The 5,823-nt window shown below is 37.6% G+C and overlaps 1 long non-coding RNA gene across 2 annotated transcripts; it reads left to right on the top strand.

Annotated features, from left to right (window-relative positions):
• Positions 1-1,725: 1,725 nt before the first annotated feature.
• LOC107281992 (uncharacterized) lies at positions 1,726-4,619 on the top strand. Of its 2 annotated transcripts, XR_010734339.1 has the most exons (5): positions 1,726-1,831; positions 2,318-2,437; positions 2,522-2,605; positions 3,976-4,063; positions 4,385-4,619. It is a non-coding gene; the product is annotated as an uncharacterized lncRNA (long non-coding RNA). The 2 variants fall into 2 exon arrangements; XR_001548135.3 differs by lacking the exon at positions 1,726-1,831 and having other exon boundaries at positions 1,859-2,437.
• The last annotated feature ends 1,204 nt before the right edge of the window (positions 4,620-5,823 follow it).

The raw sequence follows: 5,823 nt of genomic DNA on the forward strand, positions 1-5,823 counted from the left end.
ATGTGAAAACACGAGGCCTGGAAGATCTGCTTAACTTCAGTGCAGGTCCAAAAATCTTGCGTTTAGGTTTGTGAGCGTGCCAGTTGATTTGATCCTGCAGTCAACAAGAAATAAAGACAAAGAAACTACGGTTAAATTCATAAATGATAGCCGATCGACCAGTCGCCGATGACGTATGATTTATCTTTGAGCCGATATCGTATTTGATTCGATCGGCAATCATAAATAGGCAAGAAAGAACTAAATCTATTCGATCGGCTGTAGGTATCAACGGAATATAATCCCTACGTCGATATATACTTAAATCAAGCGATTGGGATAGATCGGTCATCACGCCGAGACAGTATAAATCACTTAGATCGAAATATATACTAAGGAAAGGACTATAAGCATTCATAACATAGCTGATCAGATAGATCTAGCATGAATCGGCTAATACTCCGATACCACTATATTAAGATATTAAAGCAAGTAAAATATATCAAACAGAAGATTAACATACTTTGTTGTAGTAAGATCTTAACATAAAAGGCAGATCTATCATATCAATTAAGCACATGAAAAAATATAAAGCTAAATAAGGTAAGATCGGCTGAAACCCCGACACTACCCTAATCGGCAACCAAAAGCAGGCTAGAGATCATGGTTCTAATCACGACTTATAAGGTCAAACTCAACTGATGCAGCTATAAGTATGAAAAGAACAACAATATCTAGACAATCAAGCCGTTGGATGCTTCATAGAGTGGTAGATACCCTATATAATCGAAGTCAACGTTGGTATTTAACTTAATCGGCTGCCTTCTCACAATAGATGTTAACCGATTGAAGGTTAAATAACAATATTGCCAGAGATTATATAGGATATATGGTAACTTGACGAATTATATAAACAAGATTAGAGTATCATAAAGATGGAAGCACTAATCCCGAGAACGCAAGCCGCCATAACAAGTTTTACCTCTAGTTGAAGATCGAAACCGATGCAGCTCAACCCGGCAGCAGGAACTCGTCGAAACAAAACGAAAGTAAAAGGATGGCGATGCGCCGAGATTGTTATTGAACGTGTGTTAGATCAATTACATGGGGCTCAGGGTCTATTTATACCCGAGATTACAAAATATGTCCATGTCGGACACGACTCTTATCTCTAACAAACTCTAAGATACCATAAGTCTTTGCGGCAGACTTTTGCTCAAACTTATCTCTAAGGAAATTACATAAAATATCCTAATTGATAGATACAATTACCTTCTCAAGACTTAATCCGTGCATGGCAATCCACATGAAGCACATTAACTCAACCTGACAATGTGTATCGAGTCATATTGTTGGAATCGGCTTAATCGGCTAACCTTGTCTGACTCGAACTCTGCCGACTCTGATTGCAGCCGATTCTTGCTCTGTTCCCAGAACGATCTCCATCTTGGATTCCGCTTCGGTTTTATCTTCATCTCCGATACTTGAATTATCAAATTTGGTTGTTAACAAATATGTCGGTGATTTATTGCAAAAGAATGTTTCAATTCACTGCAACATTAGATCTATACATAGTGAAACATTATGAGTACACTAGGTGAAATATTTTTTGTGGAACAAAAAATGAAACGATAAAACGAATTCCCTTAATAGAGAGTTTCCAAAATACGTGGGTGATTTGTTGCAATGGAGTATGTGGTGTACACATAGCAGGGTGGGGGCAGAGACACGTGGGTGGGGCCAGCGGACGCGTCCATCGTTTGGGTGGGAGCGCCCGATCCCCCCCCCCCCCCCACCGAGCGACCGACGGGGAGGATTCCCGGTTTGCAATCCTAATGCTATATTAATCAAGGTATGCAGATTGGATAGTAAAATCTATAAGGCGTGCGAATTGAGTGCTATATTCTCTAAATTCTCGTCGTCTTCCTGTCTCACGCGGAGGCAGCGATATTCCCCTTCTCCCACGACTTTCTTCGTCTTCTTCGTCTCTCTCCCCTTCTCCCACGGCTTGCTGCTGCTGCCCATATCAGCAGGACCCCATCTCCGGCGACATCCCTCCCCAGGCGGCAGGCGGCGGTGTGTGCTGATCAGCTGATGCCCCCACGTCGGCGGCATCCTGGCGGTCGGCTCCCATGGCGGCGGCGTCCTATCCTGTCGGGCAGCGTGCTGACAACAGAAACACTTATAGGATTTGGCGCTGAAAATTGTTTATGCCCTTTGAACAACAAAGCATGTTCATTATATTGATAAACAAAAATTTCTGCTATCAGATGTGCTGCAAAAATCGAGATGTTGAGGTTATATAATTTAGTGCTGAAAAGTTAATGTTCTATTTCAGTTGCCTGCAATGTTTTTATCTGGACAGATGCTGGTGCTCAGTCCATTGCTTGCCTTGATGTTGGATCAATTGAGGAAGCTCCCTGCATTTGTGCAAGATGGCCTTTTTGCGAGCAGTCAGGTAAAGGCAAAATGTTCACAGTTGCTGCTTGTGCTATTAATTCTAATTTTGATCATTCTGTTACACTAATGACTATGGGAGCAGCCGCATTCTGCATCGCACCATTGGATTGGATGCTTTCTGCACGCAGCATAGGAGTCCATATGCTTCCAGACAACTTGCTATCACGTAATCCCTTCCAGACAACTGCATTATAATTTGACTTTGTGTTGTTTGACAAATTTGTCAGATTTAGGCATGAGTTATGAACAGGATCCTTGTATGGTGCTAAAAAGTTTTGGGCGTATATATGACGTGCAAAGAATAGTTTAGACCCAATGAAACTGTAGAGTATTATTGTTTATGCCTGCAGTTGCTTCAAAGAGAACAAATTCAATCTATCTCTGTTGCTTGTGTTTCTTTTGAAGCCACCTTATAATTTTTAGCACTTAATGAAGCCAACTCTTCTATTGGGTATTTCAAGGAAGATATGGGGTCTTGCTTTCAGAATAGAAATTGTTTCTGGTGGTTGTGCCTGTGCATCCTTTGTTGCTGCTTAGGAAAAATAAGTCTGCATGGCTCATACCATCACCTGGAATATTTTTGTTTCATATCATCTGAATTTCAATTAATAAAGTCTGTATCCGGTTCTATTTCACTATTGGTGGTTTCTAACCGTCAATAATACTTGAAATCAAGTTTGTAGTCTGCATCTGGTTCTACATTCTTTGGTGGCCTCAAATTGTTATCACATATGCAGATTCACTATTGAGTATGTGATAATTAATTATTTGTAATGACATTTCTGTTATATCTTATATACTCCCTTCTTTGTAATTAACAGTAATGGAATTATTGTTAGTTCAATTTGAACCAACCAACATGTCATATAATAAAAACAAATAGAGCGTGAAAATAGCATTTTTCGAGGTTATGTGACTAAATCCCTTGAACAAAGAACTTTAAAATAGAAAGGGAGAAAAGAACTAATTCAGCTTATATGACTGCTTGTTGCAGGCCGTTGATGTTTTGTAAGTAAGAGTTGGAGATAAAATTTGAACTTGTCAGTGCTGTTTCTTTCCGTTTTGCTATTTGCTCAGCCAGTGCCCAATAGCCAGTTGCTATTAATTGTACTGTTCAAAACCATAAATTTAACTAACATAATTTTTTTGGAAAATGATTTTTTTTTTCTAAAGTAGGGGAACGACACCCTAGAGTGAGCTTGTTTTTTAGTGCTTTTAATGTTCTATGTATGACATCACTCACCACAGTCATCTTATATGATTATGAGTTAATCACGATATCTTTTTTATAGATCAGGAGAACATATTCTTATCATCTCTGTGGCTAATCTGTATATTTATAGAGAATAGAGGGTTTGTCCAAATTCTACATATAGGAAGTTATTTTTATTTTCAGAATTACTTCTTAGGATTAGCTGAAATATTAATTTATTTGGCTGCTTCAAAGTACGAGTCTGCCTGGTGTGTACAAATTTACATAAAACTGAATATGAAGGAGCACAAGTGGACTAGGACTGAGCATGCTAATTCAAACAGGCATCCAGGGTGAATTGTGTGGGGCTGTGGGCAAATTCAGTACATAACCTGCTCGTGGCAAATTGAGGACTAAGATTTTGATTTTGAGGTATACGATCTGATCTCTTCACACCTTCAATTCTTAGGTGTGTCATGTAAGTACCAGATTAATACGTGATAGATGGAGGTATAGTCATTGACAGTTTGCCACTGAAATGGAGTCTTTTGGGTGATGGCTTGCATTTGAAAATGCACTGGTATATTATAAAAATTGCACAGAACAAGCATTGACGTTTTTCATGTACAAACAAGTTTAAAAATGTTATGCAGCTTATGTTGTTTTCAAGTTTAGCATATATGTATCTAAGAAAGCTATGTTGTTACTTATTGTAGATTGTGGAGATAACATGTAATGTTTTGATTTATGCAGCACCATCGGTGCCTTTTTGGTGTGGGCTATCAAGACCATCGACAGCTTCCTCCCTTGTCCCCACCGGCCATCCGCTTTGCAACGTGATAGATATTTTCCTTGTATTATGACGTTCATGAATAATGTAGTCATGCCATATGAAGCAGTTGTGTAGTATGTGACCTTTTTGGCGGTTGATTGAAAAGTAAACTGATTGGATCTGGGTGACTGAATAAAGTGCTTTAGTATTCAGCTTGATTTCATGAAGCAGACTCATCATGAATTACTATATGTTCTCCCAATTGCCAAATTCAGTTCTATTTTTCAGTGCAAAATTTAGATTTCCAAACCTTTTCTCATTTTCTTTTCATGCCAGATCAAAGAAGTCATATGAGATATAGATTATAAACTTGAATTTAGCAGATGGTGATGGATGGTCTGGACATGTAAACGAGATAAACTACCTTACCACATCAATCACTCCGACATTAGATAATGTATACTATTATAGACATTAGATAATGTATACTATAATAAACGAGATATAGATCAAACATTAGATGGTGATATCCGGTTTAGATTCTTTTTTATGTCTATGCATTAATTGTGAAGTTGTACATTACGAAATAGATTTTTACGAAAGATAGAGGTCGTGATGTTATTTTACTCATGCGGCTAAAGATTAACAATATAATAACTCGCTGTGTCATTCAGTTTTTAAATTTTAACTTGTCTCATTTAATGCTTGATTGGAAAACAAATATATATTCTTTGAATTATTTATTTTGCATTTCTAAATGCTACCGTAGCGTTAGCACGGATCAATTACTAGTGTATAAGATAGCAAAACACCATCAAATATTTTTCAATACTGGTAGTAATTTTTTTAATATACCTTAAGTACAATTAAAAGCTCATATTTTTACGTGAAGAACTTTGCAAGTTTTGAGTTCTCTTAAGATTGGTCTTACTATTGAAATTGTACTTCTTACACATTTTTTTACCACCGTATAAAGTACACTCGATCTACGGTTTTGTTTAGCACACAAATTAACCATCTTAAGTTCTTTTTGGCGATGGATACATCTTCTAAACTGGATATTATGATTTTAGTTTAACTAAAATTTTAATAAAATAAAACAAACCGTACTAAACATGCTCATGCCATTGCCACTTACCAAAATTTAATGACGCCGTAATGTACGCACCACCAGGGGATCAGTGATCAGGGTCCATTCCTGTCCCTACTGCTCGAAGCATCTAACAAGAGTAATAGAAATCGGAGAGAGACGCGTCAGCAAGAAATATATATGTGTGTGAGGCAGATGAATCATGGGCAAGTAAGAAATCTCTGAGATGACTGAGGCCATGTTTAAATCCCACCTCAAAATTTTTCACCTTCTCACATAGAACGTTTAACACCTATCTGAAGTATTAAATATAGGCTAAAAAATAACTAA

Source organism: Oryza sativa, chromosome 8 (genome assembly GCF_034140825.1).
Source record: "Oryza sativa Japonica Group chromosome 8, ASM3414082v1".
Classification (NCBI taxonomy): Eukaryota; Viridiplantae; Streptophyta; class Magnoliopsida; order Poales; family Poaceae; genus Oryza; species Oryza sativa.